This window comes from Vombatus ursinus, unplaced genomic scaffold (assembly GCF_900497805.2).
Source record: "Vombatus ursinus unplaced genomic scaffold, bare-nosed wombat genome assembly UNPS02009205.1, whole genome shotgun sequence".
In the NCBI taxonomy this organism is placed as follows: Eukaryota; Metazoa; Chordata; class Mammalia; order Diprotodontia; family Vombatidae; genus Vombatus; species Vombatus ursinus.
Window position 1 is genome coordinate 16049941 of NW_020948983.1, and position 18117 is coordinate 16068057.

General features: G+C 38.8%; 1 protein-coding gene and 1 pseudogene across 1 annotated transcript in view; both read right to left on the reverse strand.

Annotated features, from left to right (window-relative positions):
* Window positions 1-18117, reverse strand: part of CFAP58 (cilia and flagella associated protein 58) — a 118026-nt gene that overhangs the window by 28818 nt on the left and 71091 nt on the right. The window lies entirely within an intron of this gene.
* On the reverse strand, window positions 4262-5002 carry LOC114035751 (annotated as a pseudogene).

The following is an 18117-nucleotide window of genomic DNA, read 5'->3' on the forward strand; positions in this document are numbered from 1 at the left end:
ATAGATAGATAGATAGATAGATAGATAGATAGATAGATAGATAGATAGATAGATAGATAGATGGCACAGGGTGAGTTGAAGATGAAGGGGTCATATCTGGAGAATAAAATTAAAGGATGAGAGAGGATTATGCTGGGAGAGAGAGAAAGGGAGAGGTAGAATGGGGTAAATTATCTCACAAAAAAAACAGAAAAGAAAAGGTTCTTACAGTGGAGGGGAAAAGGGGAAGGTAAGAGGGAATGAGTGAATCTTATTCTCATAGGATTTGGCTTAAGGAGGGAATAACATACACACTCAATTGGGTATGGAAATCTGTCTTACCCTACAGGAAAATAGGGGGAGAAGGGGACAAGAGAGCAAGGGAATGATAGAGAGGAGGACAGATTGGGAGAGGGGGTAATCAGAAGCAAATACTTCTGAGGAGGGACAGGGTCAAAAGAAAGAATAGAATAAATGGGGGGCGGGATAGGATAAAGGGAAATAGAGTTAGTTTTTCACAACATGACTACTACGGAAGTGTTTTAGCATAACTGCACATGTATAACCTATATTGAGTTGCTTGCTTTTTCAGTGAGGATGGGTGGGGAGGAAGGAAAGCAGAAAATTTGGAACCCAAAGTTTTAAAAACACATGTTTAAAAAAAATATTTTCACATGCAACTGGGAAATGCAGGAAATGGGGTACAGAAATCTATCCTGCCCTACAAGAAAATAGAAGGGGAAGGGGATAAGAGAAGGTGGGGAGAGAGAGAAGGGAGGGCAGACTAGGGGAAGGGATATTCAGAATCCATGCCATCTTCGGGTGAGGGGAAGGGCAAGATGGGGTGAAAATTTGGAACTCAAAATCTTGTGGAAGTAAATGTTGAAAACTAAAAATAAATAAATTTTTAAAAAAAATTTTAAAAAAGAAATCTAACAGAAAGATAAACAAAAGTGAAAATACAGAATTAAAATATTATTGAAGAATTTAGAGTTAAAAGATTTATGACACCTTTGGAATGTAACAACTAAAGAATATGCATATTCTCAACTCCATATGGCAATTTTACAAAACTATGTATTAAAGAAAAGAAAAATTGAAAATAAATGAAGATGCAAAAACATTAAACATATCCTTTACAGACCATAACAAAATAAAAATGGCAATTAATTCAAGGAGCATGAACAAAAGACCCAAATCTTAATGAAGATTGAACAATTGTATCCTAAACAATGATTGAGTCACACAACAAATCATAGAAACAATTAATTATGTCAAAACTGATAATGAAACAACATACCAAAATTTCCGGGATGAAGTTAAGCAGTCTTCAGAGGAAACATTTTGTCCACAAAAACTAACATTAATAAATTTTTCTCAAAAAGAGATTTAACACAATGGATATGCATTTTTAAAAATAGAAATCTAACAAACCCAGAATAAACACAAAAGAAGAAATTTCAGAAATTAAAAGAGAAATAGATTAAAAAAAACTATAGAAATTATGAACAAAATTAAAAGCTAGTTCTTTGGAAAGACTAACAAAATTGATAACCCTTTTCCCAACCTAATTAAAAAGAAAAGGCAGAAAAAATGAAATCAACAAAATAACAAAATGAAAAAGGTTAAAATCACAACAAAAACACAAGAAATAAAATTAATTACAAGACTCTACAATGTACAGTTATATTCCAAGAAAGCTAAGAACATAGAAGAGAGTATATCACTTTCAAAATTATAAAATATCAAACTAAAAGAATGGCAAAGAGAGATTATAATCTAATCACAGAAATATATATATACACACATATGTGAAGGAAGTACTAAAAGAAAAAATATCCTGACCCACACAGATTTATGAAAAAATTCAACCAAACTTCCAAGGAACAATTAATACCAATACTATACAAATTATTTTCAAAAATTTAGAAAGAAAGGCTTCTCCCAAACTCCTTATATCACAGAGATAGAGTCCTAATATGTAAATCAAGGAGAGATAAAGTAAAGAACAAAGAGCTATAAGCTAATATCACTAATGAATATAGATTTTAAAATTTTAAATGAAATCCTGACCAAAAAAAAAAAAAAACCATAGTAAGCTGTCCCAAAAATCATTCATTATGACCAAGTTGTATTTGTACCAGGGATATTAAGATGGTTGTTGAACATTTGGAAAACAGCAGAATTTTAAAATATTAAAAACAAAAATATCCAAACCATATGATTATCTCTAGATGTAGCAAAAGTCTTTGACAAACTACAATACTCATTTATGCTAAAAAAAAAAAACCTACATAGTATAGGAATAGAGGAATATTTGTAATATGATTAAAATAGTTAGCTAAAACCAAATGCAACCATCATATACAATGGGGAAGCACTAGAAGCTTTACCAATAAAAAGGAATAGAGAAAACTAAGAGAAATATAATAGATATGTGGTCAAAGAACATAAATAAATAGTTCTCAAAAGAAAAATTACAATCTATTATAACCATACCCATCTAAAAAATGCTCCAAGTCACTAATAATAAGAGAATACACATCCAAATAACCCTGATGTTTCACTTCACACTGAAAAAAGTGGCAAAGATGATAAAAGATGAGAATAATCAATGTTGGAGGGCCTTAGAAAAGACAAGGAACACTAATGCATTGTTAGTGGAGCTATGAGTTAATACAACCATCCTGGAAAACAATTTGCAATTAAGGGACTAAAGAACACATACTTTTTGACTCAAAGATTCCACTGCTAAGTATATACCTTAAGATCACTGACAAAGAGAGCTCTTTTCTTTCCCTTGTCCCCAGGGTCAATATTTCAATCCTGCTCTGTTCTAGCACTTTAAACTCCCTCATTTCTGACTTTTCAATGAGTTCACCATATATATCTCCACCCTTGACATAGTCACTGTCTGCTGTCTCCTGCTTCTAGAAGAGCCATCAACTGTGGGAGAACAACATAGAGCCCAGATTCTAACCATCACAAATTCATACTAACTAGTTTCAACTTGGCTTTTACATCTGCTTGCTATAATTGAGGGAGTTCCTTCAATAGGAATTCCCTCTGTGGATGAAAACCAATAGTTCCTTAGCATATGCACCTCTATGTATATCAGAGGCAGGATTTGAACTCAGGACTTCATGACTTCCAAGCCAGCTCTCTATTCACTATACCAATCTGCTACCCATTGTATGTATATGTGTATAAGTTTTTGTGTGTATATATACATATATAACATGTATACGTATATATGCATGTATATACACACATAGGAATAATTAATCATCAGGCATAATTTCAGCATCACTCATAAGGGTTCTTCCTCCATGACCTGGAAGTCTGAAATGCCTCTCTCTGACTATAAACTATCCTTCTATTTCTCCCTCTTCCTAAACCTGTTCATCATCACGATGATTTTATCCCTCCCTGTTATCTTATTCTAGTCTTTTTCCCTTTGTAGGCTTAACACTATGGTTTACCCAGTTTATCCTCTATGCTTCAATTCCTTGCCCCCTCATCCTCCTGTCATACATGCCTTGCTAAACCCAACTCTAAGTAACTAAGTTACTTCTTCACTCCCACTCAAGTGCTGTTGAAGGCCACTAGAGGAAGTCATACAACCAAGCCAAGGAGTCATGTTATCTAACCTCATCTGTACCCTCATTGCTTCAGGGCAATCCTTTTCTTCTTTCTTGATTGACTTTCTATTGCACTCCCAACAATTGCTATTTTAAACCTTTTTTTCTCTCCACAAGACACCTACATAATTATTTATTCCCTGTATTTCACATGGTAGAGAGAGAGAACTGGATTTGTAATCAGAGAACTTGTGTTTGTTTGGCAAATCTTTTAGAACTCTGCTCAAATCCTAACTCAGCAACTTACTACCTGTGTGACTTCAGTGAGGTCACTTATTCTTTCTAGGCTTCCATTTCCTCATCAGTAAAATGAAGGTGTTGGACTAGATGACCAAAAGAGGTCATCTAATGTATAAGTTCTAGTTCTCAGGAGTATTTTTTTAATTTACTTATTTTTATTTTATTTACTTATTTTTATTTTTACTTATTTATTTATTTTAATGAGCAGAACCCTTTATTGAATAGTATTGTGAGATCCTCGTTCCTGTAGGAGGGTCAGATGGAAAAAAAAATCAACTGATTGATGGTCTCAGAAGGTGAGGGTAAGGGTAACTTGAATAGGATGAACAGTACTGTCTCCTCAGAGCTGTGTTCAAACGCCCCGGAGGATCATCGGTCTTGGGGAGCAGGGAGGAACGGCATCAAGCCACAGGGAAGAAATGAGGCAGCAGCTTGTGGTATACGTTCTCATCTTTTTCCAGGAACACACAGATCACCAACCGATCCACTTTGTCCTTGTGATCTTCCAGCCATCCTCGAAGGGCGCCCAGGACGACCTCAGCCGCGGCCTCACTGGGGTAACCAAAAACTCCGGTGGAGATGCAAGGGAAGGCCACTGATCTAAGGTTGTTGTCGAGCACCAACTGCAGGCTGTTCAGGTAGCAGTTGCGAAGTTCCTGGACCTGGCTGGGGCTAGGGTCTCCCCGCGCAATGGGCCCCACGGTGTGGATGACGTACCTGGCTGGCAGGCGGTAGCCCCCGCTGATCTTGGCTTTGCCCGTCTCACAGCAGTGGAGCGTTCGGCACTCCTCCTTGAGCAGGTGCCCGGCAGCGCGGTGGATACAGCCGTCCACGCCGCCTCCCCCCATCAGGGAATTGTTGGCCGCGTTCACAATGGCATCCACCTGTAGCTTTGTGATGTCCCCTCGGAAGACCGAGATCTTCTCATTCAGGGCCTCGTCCGCCTTGTACTGGGATTTCCCCGCCTTTCCTGGAGCCCCTTTTGGCTCCGCATCCTTCCAGGAAGGTAGTTTCTTCAGGCTGACGAAGTCTCGGCAGAAATAATGCTTCTCCCTCTCCTTGTCGCTCAGACTTTTCAGAAAAGCTTTCGCCTCCTTCCAGTCGATGCAGGTCTTGAGGTCCACTTTCGCCGCCATGGCTAGAGGGGCAGCCGCTGACCCAGGCCGTAGGCTGGACCCCCACACCAGGCTGCAGGGGTCCCTGTGCCCGGCAGTGGCAGCGTGATGCAAAGGAGAGCTGTGCTCGGGAACTGCAGCTGAGCCTGCTCCGGCGTCCTACTTTTAAAGGGGATTAGCCCAGCTTTGACGTGACTAGCCCAAAGTCACACTGCTTGTTAGTGACATAAGCAGGACTATAGAAACCATGTATCCTCCTAGTCCAGGAAATTTCATGAGGAGGATGCGGGCCCTAGAGGGCAGAAATGAATTAGAGAGGTGTTGCTGCCCTGTCTTCATCTTTCTCCACTATCGCAGACGTATTTACCCTCCCTCCAAACTCATCCCTCCTCCAAAGTTCCCTATTTCTGTTGAGAGAACCATTATTCTTCCAGTCACTCAGGGGTGCTGGCGCCATCATCAGAGACACCATCTTCTCTTTCCTCTCCTTCACCCTCTTGCCAATCATTTGCCAAACCTTGTCAGTTCAGCCTTCACAGCTTCTCTTGCCCAGTTCCCTCTCCCCATTCACGTGGCCACCACTCTAGATCAGAGGCTCCTTAAAGGTGGGGACTGTCTTTTGTCTCTTTTTGTATCCCCAGCACTTAGCCCAGTGCCTGGCACCTAGCAGGCACTTAATAAATGTTGATTGAATTGAATTGGATCTCCCCATTTTTTGTCTCCTAATTGGTTTTCCTGTTTCCAATCTCTTCCTTCCACACAGCTGCCAAAATAATCTTCCTAAAGCAAAGGCTGGATCGTGCCATTGCCCTGCTCAAGAGGCTTGTGTGACTTTCTAGTATCTCCAGTACAAAGTCTTTGGTTTAGCAGTTATAAAATCCTTTACAATCTGGCTCCAGCCTGTGTTTCCAGGCTTATTTAGCATTGCTCCCTTTCATGAACTCTAGTTTCTTGACAAACCAGCAGCCATACTGGTCTTGAACCTGGCATTCTACCTTCGGCTTCCAGCCTCTGCACAGGCCATTCCTTCATGCCTGGAGTACATTCCCTCTTCACTTCCATCTTTTGTGATCTTTAGCTTCACTCAAGGCTGACGTGTATATCTGAGCTCTAGAGCTGGAAAGGTCTTCAGAGGCTATTTAGTAAAACCCCCTCATTTAACACATAAGGAATCTGTGTGTCATCTTAGGTAACATCTCCTACAGGAAGAGGTCTTTCCTAATCCTGGTAATTGTTAGCCTCTTTCCCTCCTCGAATAACTTTGTTACTGACTTATCTGTGTAAATATTGTATCCTCCCCTGGTAAAATGGAAGCTTCTTGAGGTCAGCAGCTATTTTTCATGTAGTCTCTGTAATCCTGACACCTAGCACAGTGCCCTGCAACTAAATCAATGTTTAATAAATGCTTGTAGAACTGAATTTAATTAAACTGAATCAAAATGAAGGCAATATCATATAATGGAAGGTGTTGGATTTAAGAGTAAGAAAACCTGTGTTTCATTCCAAGTTCTCATTTAGCAGAGTAACTGTGGACAAGTTACTTAACTTCTCTCTGCCTCAGTTTCCCCAGTGTAAAATGAAACTAATAACATTTCAATACCTTCCTCACAGGGTTGTTATAAGGAAAGCACTTTGTACATCTTAAAGGGCTATAATACATGTGAGATATTTACTATCATCCCTCTTCACTGACCCCTTTCCCTTGGCTTTTAAGCACACTCAGGTGACTCCTATTAAAAAAAAAACCTTTCCTTTAATCCTGGTGCCCCCTTTACCTATCATACTACTTCTCTCCTCTCACTGCCATTTCTGTAACAAGTGGTATTTCTGTAACCACCTCCACTTCCTCTCCACCCATTCCCTTTCTTGATCCCCCAGCCATCTAAATTCTACCCATTCTCAGAGATCGCCAGTGACCTCTTTCAAGTCAAATCTAAAAGTCCTTTCTTAACTTTCATTCTCCTTGATATCTCTGTGGCATCTAACTGCTGAAAATTACCATCTTGAAACTCTTAAGTCTTTGATTTCCATGATGCTGCACCCATCCCGATTCTCCTTCTTTTAAAAAAAAATAACCCTCCATTTGCTTGTTTTCTTTCTCTATATCCTAAATGAGAGGCTTCTCCACGGCACGGTCCTTTCTCACTGCAACAGAGAAATCATCCATTGCCATAGCTATGATGACTGTGGACAGCAACCAAATGGGACACCTGACTATCAGAAAGAATATCTTGGGCTTTCCTGACTCTCTCTATTTGTTCACTCAACCTCGAGGTATGAAACAGCTTCTCTTGCCGCCAACCTACTTACCATAATCCTACCTCTCCTTCCAGACCCAACTCAAATGCTGCCCCCTTTCATGAAACCTTCCTTCTACCTCAAGAAGAAAATCTTTCCTTCTTTGAAACTCCTAAAATGTTCTTCTTTATACACTTAAGTAGTCATCATTTCTATTTTGTATTAAAGTTATTTATGTGGGATGTGTACCTTTAATTCATTTATCAGTATTTATTAAGGACCTACTATATACCAGGAAAGATTTAAAGATAAATAAGATATGATCCCCATCCTCAAAGACCTTATGATCTAATGGGGAGAAACAAGACTTGTATATAGATAAATATGTACAACTACAAATTAAGACATGTAAATATATAAAGTGTTATAAGCTCAAATGTCTGGGAAATCACTCCTAATAGAGGAGATAATGAAATTATGTATATTATTCTCTTCAATGCCTCTTCCTCTCTTCACCACCTTGTGGGTATTGACTGACTTTTTTGGGGGTGGGGGCAAGGCAATTGGGGTTAAGTGATTGCCCAGGGTCATACAGGTAAGTAAGTGTCAAATATCTGGTCTCAGACAAGATTTGAACTCAGTCCTCCTGACTTCAGGGCAGGTGCTCTATCCATTGCACCACCTAGCTGCCCCTTGACTTTTTTTTTAACCTTTGTATCTAGTGCCTCGCATAGTGTTTCATAAATAGTAAGCACTCAAATTTTTTATGAAAGACTCACAAATTCACATCACAACCTTGCCTCCCAAGTATTCAATGCAGCTCACCCAAGAAGAGGCAACAGGGTATAATGAATAACAAGATGAACTTAAGAGTCTGGAACTCCTACCTCTAATACTTATTAGCAGCATGAACATGGACAAGTCACTTAACTTCTAAGCCTCAGTTTCCTCAATCGTAAAACAGTAATAATAATGCCTGTGGTACCTAATTCAGATAGTTGTGAAGGTAAAATGAAATAATGTGCATAAAATATTTTGCAGAGTTTAAAGTGCTATGTATACAAATGCCAGGTAGAATCATTTTATTATTAAGTTCTAATCTTCTATTTATTTCATTTTTCTATTTCTTTTCTTTTTTGAGTCTGGACTCTCCTATCCCCTCCAAGCTGGAAATGCAATGGTCTCTCATGGTTCCAATCCCACTGCTGAACAGGATGACAACTTTGACCTATTTCCAACCCAGGCTGGCTCACCCCAACTAGGCATCCTGTTGGCCCTATTAGCATTAGCCTACTGTAGCTCAGAACTCCAAAGCTTAAGCAATCCATCAAGAGGGATTACAAGAGTACGCCAACACACCAGCTAGGCCTATCTTTCTAACTACCTCTAAGCCACATTTGTTTTAATATTTTATTGTCACCTAAGTTTAACATATCTAAACCAAGCTGGGACTCTTCTCCCATTAATGAACTATCCTTTTCCAGCCTCCTGCTTTCTTTTTCACAGTACTACTCTCCTCATAGTTTCCTGGGCTTGAAATCTTGAAGTCAATTTTCAGTCATCTTTGGTTCTTTTCTCTCTTGCATTCTTCACAGCCTGTCATTCATATCACGTTCTGTTGGTTCCTTCTTCAAACTGTCAGTTTGGGGGCAGCTAGGTGGGGCAGTGGGTAGAGCGCTGGACCTGAAGTCAGAAGGACTGAGTTCAAATGTGGTCTCAGACCGGATACTTGACACTTACTTACCTGTGTGACCCTAGGCAATCCTGACTCTGTCTATTTGTTCACTCAACCTCAAGGTATAATAGAGCACAGGCCCTGGAGTCAGGAGGACCTGAGTTCAAATCTGATCTCAGACCCGATACTTGTCATTTAACCCCAACCGCCTCGCCAAAAAAAAAAAAATGTCACTTTTATTTGTCATTTCTGCTTATATCCCCATTTCTACCACCCTGATCCCTTATATCAGTGGTAGTAAGCTCAAATAGAAATGGATATTGACTTAGAAAACTACAAATTAATGTTGTCTATGTAGATTTGTATTTTTTATTTATTTTGTTAAACATTTCCCAATTACACTTTAATATGGTTTGGGCTACACTGGGCAGTTTTGCTGGCCAAATGCACCCACAGGTCAAGAGCCTGAGACTTCTGCCCTAGACCACCACAGATGTTTCCTAACTAGTCCTGTGCCAGTCTCTTTCCCCTTCTAATCTATTTTCCACAACACTGTCAGATTAATCTTCCCTAAATATCAAAACCATCATGTTATTCCACTTCTCGAGAACCTTCACGGCTTCCTGTTATCTAATGTGTCAAGTCTTAACTCTTCTGCTTGGCTTTAGCACCCTCCATTATCTCATTCCTCCCTACCTAGGCAATCTTATTTTCCATTACCCCCCCACCATGTGCCCCCCCCGTCAAGCATGTATTCCACATACACATCATGCTCAGTCCCATAGCTACTCCTTCATTCATGCTAAATTCCCTCCCTTCCTGAAAAAAACCCTCACATTTACACAATAGCACGCCCTTTCTTTCAGATCCTAGCTCCAATCCTAATTCCCCATGAAGCCTTCATCAACATCAGACCACACTAATGATTCCTTGCTCTAACTCCTTTTGTATCTATTTTCTATAGAACACACACAGCTTATATACTGACTTAGTGTGTGACACAAAATATTAGCATATTGTATATAATTGCATATAATACTGTCATATATAATTCCCATCAGTAACAAGTGAAAATAAATAATAGTTATACTTTGAACACCCATAAAATAGTTTCATTATTTCTTCCTCCCCAACTAGATTGCAAGTTCTTTGACATTCGGGACCATATTTCATTCATCTTTGTATCTTTCTTAGTGACTAGAACAATGTTCTATACATAGTAAGTAGGTGCTTAATATATTTTAATTGAATTTATCATACTCAACCTTTTAATGAAGGAGGCAATATCTCTGAAGACTCCCTAGTGATTCAGTTCAATTCAAAAAAACATTTATTAAATGTTGTAAAAATGAATATTTACTAGAATAAAGATTATAGGGGAATAGAGAAATAATAGAGGTTTAGCTCGTTATCTCATAACTAGGCACACAGAAAAATGCATGCATTAACTCATTAATAGATTCATAGGTTACTAGTTACCAGGCCAGATGGTCCTGGATCATCTAGAAGGCTTTCAGAGGAAGACACAATAGAGGAATCCATCTTATCTCAGCCTGCCTGTAGAATGAAGCTGGACCAAGTCATCAAAAGCCAAAAGCAAAAATGAGTCTGATGACTTCAATACAATCCTTAATAAGCTATATATCTGGCATCTGTTTCAGGGCAGACCATGCATCAGGAACTCAGAAAAAGTCTCTGGAGTATAAAGTCAGCAGCAATCAGTCTCTCACCTATACATCAGGTCTGTAGAAGATGGGGTTCTACATTGTTAAATTCATGAAACAGGAGCCAGATTTGACACCCATTTATCAGACCTGCTTTAGGCATAATAAAATCAATCCTACCATTATAAGGAGGGGTGAACTTGATGACCCACTAGAGATTTTTTTCCAATCTAAACGATTCTATAAATTCCCTTAAAATCATAAAAAATCCGATTAAGGATTCATGTAGGTGTTTGGAGTATAAATACAAATTAATTTCTGCTCCAGCTGCAAATTTTCTCATCCTTGTAAGTAGCACCTTTATGTCTGAGATATTTCTGGAGAAAAACTATGAGAAGAGCTAAAGCTAGACAGGACTCCCCAGAGTTCTTGTTTGGAATCATTTTCTTCTAATTTGTTAAATAACTCTGCATCTTGCTCCTGTCCACAAACATTTATCACTGAAAATCTGTTTCACTTGAAAATGAAATATAATTGTATAATGATTTAATAAGAACCTAAATGTTCCACTGAGAATTTCTTTATTCAAAATACTTTGTTTCTGTTCTAATTAATCTACTTGTTTTCATTTCTAGTACTAGATATACTATTGCTATGTGTTTTTACTAAAGAGCAATTTTCCTATTTAAATGCTGCTCTTACAAGAAATTTACGTAGTTGTGTTGATTGTTATGTATCTTACTTTTTAAAAATCATTTAAATTAACCGTTCCTCTAGGAAAAAATGCACTAGTTTCTATTTAGAATTTTGCCCCTCACCTATTAGATTTCAGTAAGTAGAAAGCAAAGAAAATTGCAAATGTCAACACTTTTTGAAAGATTCATTTATCAACCAATACATTTCTGGTTCACACATATATTCAAGATGGAGTCAGATTACAAAATAGAAACGAACAAATGTATCATGGGAAATACTCCCAAATGCACAGGAGGAAAATGTATAGCCCCAAAGAAATGTGCTCTGCTATGACATCACAGCTGTTTCTTCTATAAAAGAAGCTAAATTGTGCAGCAAACTATAATTTCTCAAATAAAGGGAATAAAAGATTAAAGCAAAGAGAAACATGTCAGTAATAAAAGCCTAGGGTACCAACCAGATGTCAGGCATATTAAAATATCACATCAGGCAAAGATTAAAATAAAACTCTTCTCATATTGCTTGAGAGGCAACTTAGAGGAGTAGATAGGGAGCCAGGTCCAAATCTAGCCCCTGACAAATGTACTGACTTTGTTACCCTGGGTAAGTCACTCAATCTCTCAAGGCCAGAGATGTAAAAAAATGCCCATGAGCCGACTTAGTGCTGCCCAAACCATATTAAAATATAATTGGGAAATATTTAACAAAATTAATAAGAATACAATAAAAGGATTCTTATGTACAGTTTAATGACCTCCATTTCAATTTGAGTTTGACACCACTAGGCAACTCTGTTAAAACATAAGTTGCAGAGAGGGACCAACTACCTTGGTAGATGGAGTTTCCTCACATTAAAGTTTCTCACACCAATTAAATCACAGGCCCAGTCCTTATATGCTCATAATGCTCAGGAAGCTTAGATGCAAGGTCTTTTCATCCATACTCACAAAACAAAGAACTGTCACAGAAACTCATTTCAGGGCAGCTAGGTGGCACGGTGAACAGAGCTCTGGCCTTGGAGTCAGGAAGACCTGAGTTCAAATCCAGCCTCAGACACTTAACACTTACTAGCTGTGTGACCTTGGGCAAGTCACTTAACCCCAACTGCCTCATTAAAAAGGCAAAAAAAAGAAACTCATTTCAGCAGGATAGGCCAACCACAGAACTGAGAAATCAAGAAGGTGACCCAAGAATGTGTGGGGCCTAAATAAAATCTCTGAAAATGATTCCGAGTATAAAGTGGCATTTTAGAAGTTTCTCCTTTTGAAGAGAACTTCCTTGTAAACATTTAAATCAATCAACAATCATTTGTTAAGTGCCTGCTACATGCAAGGCAATGTAACACGGTAGATAGAGTGGGCCTCAAAACTGGGTTCAAGTCCCGTATCTGACACATGTTAGCTATCACCCTGGGCTAGGCATTTGGTCTCTTAATGTCCCAGGACAACTCTCTAAGACTACAAGATGCAGAGATGGTGCCCGTCTGCAATGGTGGAGGGAGATTCTCCAGCGTGAGCTCCCTGTACCAATGAAATTATAGGCCCTATAAAAAAACAACAACAGAACCTGAAAGGCACTGTCCTAGGTACCGAGGATACAAAGAAAAAAGATAAAACCCTGGCCTCAAGTTGCTTACATTCTACTTTTAAGGCCACAGGTGAGGTAAATCTCACAGTTCTCGTGCCAAAGATTTGTATGACTCAAAATCTGAGAATTCACAATCACATACTTGCTCTTGTTATTTGCTCAAAGCCCTTTCAAAGTCAGCATGTCAAGGGAAGAAGTCAGGTTCATCCAGAGACAACATCCCTCCACTAAGATCTTACTCTGATGTCTCACTTTGGCATACAAGGTGATCCTAACCTTTCCAAAACTAGTCCAATGTCATTGCAAGTTCTGGGAGTTTCTATCAAGCTAATAAGACTTTGAGGATGCACTTAGTGAAGGACCATCCCCTTGTCAGAGACTCCTCACCAGACTAGCCAGTGGGTGATGAATTTGTCAGCAACCCACAACTCTCCAGTACTTTGTGATGTATGTCAGTGAAGGGAATGGACACAATGAAGGAATTACAGCTTCTTGAAGAAACAGAAGCATGCAGAAATGAGTATGCTTTTCTTGATTTGGAATTGATTTTCAATCAACCAACCAATAAATACTAAGCACTTTACTGAGCTCCTACTAGATAACCTTGTTGAGATTCTAATTAGTGCAGCTTTAGGAAAATGCCACTCATTCAACATATTCTATTCCATGGTTCAGGGTCTTCCAAAGACTCTGGGCTCACACAGACTGAATTTGATCCTAGGGGTCTAAACTTAAGAAAGGTCATTTTCTCTCTTTGACTCATTGTCCCCACCTGGAGTCATTCGGGAATGTTTCCAAATATACTTATGGTGCAATTTATGTCTAGAGTTCTTCAAACATGGTTAACTGGGTCCCCAACTCCTGTACAGGTCCTTGAGGTACTAATGTATACAAGGTATAGAACAGCCTTCATTCCACACCACACAAATTCCACAATGCAAAAGACTCACAGTAACTTATGAGTGAAGACAGAAACAAAAAGATTTTAAATGACAGCCCAATAGTTCCACCCAGAAGGAACTGAACTTGGGGTTCCTATCAGAACAATCCTCTGTCAGTGAAATCCCTTTCTCCCGCAGAGTCATAAACAATTATTCCCTTGAATCCCTAGAAGGTAAACATAACTTGAGGATTGCTGAAGAAGTAATTTCCACCCTCTCAGACCCTGTCCCAGTAAAGCATGACTTTGTTCCCCAAGTCATATCCCACTCAAGAACTAAGTAGATACTCTTATTATTTCTCTAAGAAGCACAGTGCATCAGGAAATTTCCTTCTCTCTAGAACTCTCAAATTCATAGTTAGGTGGTGCAGTGCATAGAGTGTTGGGCCTGGAGTCAGGCAGACCTGAGTTCATATCTGGCCTCAGACACTTACCAACTCTGTGACCCTGGGCAAGTCACTTAATCCTGTTTATCTCAGTTCCTTATATGTAAAATGAGCCGGAAAAGGAAATGGCAAATCACTCCAGTATCTTTGCCAAGAAAACCCCAAAACTGGGTCATGAAGAGTGGGACATAAATGAAATGACTCAACAACAAACTTGTGATTACCCATGATGCAACTGCCAAAGCTCCTGCTGCTGCTCAGGAAATTTCCCTTCTCTGGTGGTTAGATTCCTGGGCCATATTACTTAGGGAGTTCAAAATATCCCCTCCTCTACACAAGAGGTTACGGATTAGGAGAATGTCATCTCCTTTACAACATGGATTGGTTCATTCTTTGTATTACTATCCCCAGTGCCTAGCACATAGAAAGCACTTAATAAAGACTTGATTGATTGTCCAAAAGCTCCCCTACTGCAAATAATCATCGACTGTTTCAGGGCAGGAGGGGAAGGGAAAAATACCCTCCCCATACTCACTGCTGCATTTCAGAAGAAAGCAGGGGAAAAGTCTAAATGTACTAAAGAAAGTGAGAGTGACTAATCAGCTCACTTTTATAAATGGCAGAAAGGGGAAGTGGGTTCTCAATCAAGTCAGTCATAAACAGGCAACCCATCTCTCTGAAATTCAATCAATCCATGACCAGTGAGTCTGCTCAGAGTCTATGAGGAAATGCCTTCCCGTCAATGGCCCACCCAATCATTCCTCAGATTGACTAGGGAACTCTTCAAAGTGACCAGTGACTCCTCTAATCACCCCTCTTATAATGTATTTACTGAGCAAGTGCTCTATGTGCTCAGTGTTTACAGAGATACAAAAATGAATGACAGATAAACTCCAATGACAGATAAACTTCCAGTCTTCTCACACTTGACTTCCCTTCATACAATCTGTGAACCAGTGACACTTGAGTCCTTGCTGTCCTTTGAAGACACCACTCCAGCTCTTGACTTGGGGTATTTTCATTGGCTGTCCTAAAATGCTTACAATATAAAAGAAAACATGTTTGTCTACCTCTTTCCAGTTTACCAGGCACACAAAACCATAAACTAGACAAATGTCCAACTGATAAATTAAAATGACTTGAGAATACTTCATATAATGATGAATTCGATCAATGTGTTGGTTAGTTTTATTAATTTTTTTTCTTTTTTTAGTCTTTATTTTAAGATATGATTGTTTGGTAAGGGAAGAGAGGAAAGACTACATTGGGGAAATGCAGGTGATGCTTTAAAAAATAGCAATAAACATTTTAAATAAATTAAAATCTATTTAATATTGAGATTAAAATAAGAAAATATGCAATCTAACCAATTTCTGAGTCCCTTCAAAATATTTTTTAGTTTCTCCTTCAATATATGTAACAGTAAAGAACTCTCCTGATGAAATCAAAGGGTTGGTCCACACTGATCCATTTAGTACTTCATTTAGGCTGACCATTACTGTAAGAATTTGAGGTTATCTATCATTCCCTGAAAAGTTTAAACTATTTTTAACTTCAATCAACCAAAGTAAAGTACCATCTCCATAAAGAAATCTCTAATATCCATAGAATTCTGATTTTAAGATAAGTCATCCCCAACTCATTTACAGAAAGGCCACTATCAAGTAAAATAAGGAAGCACGTGGTAATTGAGGGTATCAAGTATACCTAAGCAAGCACGCAAGGACAGCTGAGAATCTTATTCGTCTTAAATGAAGCGGAACAAAGTTTAAAGAAAGCCTAAATATGGACACATAATAAAACTATAAATGCACTCCCCCCTGAAAGATGCTGTAGAAGAAAAATATATTAATACTGTGCTCTGTGTTTTGGGCATGTCTGCTAGAAACAATTCTTATTAATTCAACAATAATCTAAAGCTAAGAATTTCTTGCTCACAGAGAGAGATGGCTAAACAGAGTCCCCTCATGCCTTTGGAGCAGTCCCTGCTATTCGAAATTTGAATATAGGAATCTAGAACAAAGAAGAGGTCATATCTTAAGATAGTTTTTGGTTTTGGGGTTTTTTGGGTTTTTTGGTTTTATTTTTGGTCAATATCCTAGAATGACAGTCACTTAATCTCCTTCTAAAACTGACGTATTCTTTCCTTGACCATTTCCCCCCCCACAAAAGACTGGAACAGTGTCCTCCTTGTAATTAACATCTTAATCCTTTTGTAATAGAAAAGAGGGCACTGCCCTTAGATGGGTCATATCATGTATTATTTGGTAGAGAAGACAATGATCTCAGCTATATAAGAAGTACTTTTTGTTCTAAGCTTGGTTACAACCCGTAATCCCTATTCCCCAGGGCCTCAGCCTTTGCTCTTGACTTTTCATATATCTTCCTAAAGGGAAAAGTCTGGTAAGAGTTTTAGACTAGAAAAAATGTTATTGCTTAATATTTTCAGTTGACCTAAAAAAGAAGTTTGTAATATGCTTCCGCAATGCCAGAAGGTCTAAGAAAGCACTGTCCTTCTCCTTTTAATTGGGAGGTAAGAATAATTGCTGAGCACCCATAAAGTGCTATTGCTGCACAGAAAAGGCAAAGTCTGCAAGCAAAGTACCTACTTTGTGTCAGGTACTGTGCTAAGCATTGAGGATATAAAAAAAGGCAAAATATAGTCCCTGCTCTCAAGGAGCCTGCAGTCAGTCTAATGAGGAAGACAACATGTAAATAACTACATACAGACAATATATGGGCAGGATAAATTGTGGGTAGTCTCTGAGAGAAAGCACTAAGATTTAAGGAGGAGGGAGACTGGGGCAGAAGGATGGACTTTAACTGAGAGTTGAAGGAAGCCAGTGAAGCCAAAAGGTAGAGAGAATGGAGAGAGTCCCAGGCATGAGGGATAGCCGATGAAAATACCCCAAGTCAAGAGCTGGAGTGTTGTCTTCAAAGGACAGCAAGGAGTCAAGCGTCACTGGTTCACAGATTGTATAAAGGGAAGTCAAGTGTGAGAAGACTGGAAAGGTAGAAAGAGGCCAGTTTATGAAGGCTTTAAAAGCCAGACAGAGAACTTTATAGTTGATCCATCGGGTTGATTGCATTAAGGAGGAGACATGATCAGACTTGTGCTTTAGGAATATTAATTTGACAGCTGAGTGGACAATGGTCTAGGTGGGGAGAAACTTGAGGCAGGGAGACCACCAGAAAACTATTTCAATAGTCTATATATGAGGTGGTAAGGGAGTGAACCAGGTTGGTAGCAGTGTCAAAGAAAAGAAGAGTATCTCTATGACAAATGTTACAAAGGTAGATAAAATGACTTGACAACTGTATGTATATGAGGGGTGAAAGAAGGTGAGGAGTAGAAGATGACACCTAGGATGTGAGCCTGGGTGACTGGGAGAATGGTGGTACCCTTGATAGCAATAGGGAAGTTAAGAAGAGGGGATGATTTGGGGTTAAAGATGAATTCAATTTTGGACATGTTAAGTTTATGATGTCTACAAGACACACAGTTTGAGATGCTCGACAGGTAGTTGGAGATTTGAGACTGGAGGTCAGAAGAAAAATTAGGGCTGGACAAATAAATCTGAGAATCATCAACATAGAAATTGTAACTGAATGCGTGGGAGCTGATGAAATCACCAAAAAAATAGTATAGAGAGGGAAAAGAAGAGGACTTAGTATACAGTCTTGGAAGACATATATGATTTTTTAAAATAATATTTTATTTTTCCCCAATTACATGTAAAAACAATTTTTAACATTTGTGGAGTTTTTTTAAGTTCCAAATTCTACTCCTTCCTCTCCTCCCCCCTCCCTGAGATGGTAAGCAATCTAATATAGGTTATACATGTGCAATCATGTAAAACATTTCCATATTAGTCATTTTGTGGAAGAAAATGAAAGGAAGGAAAGAAGGAAGGAAGGAAAGAAAGAAGGAAGGAAGGAAAGAAGGAAAGAAAGAA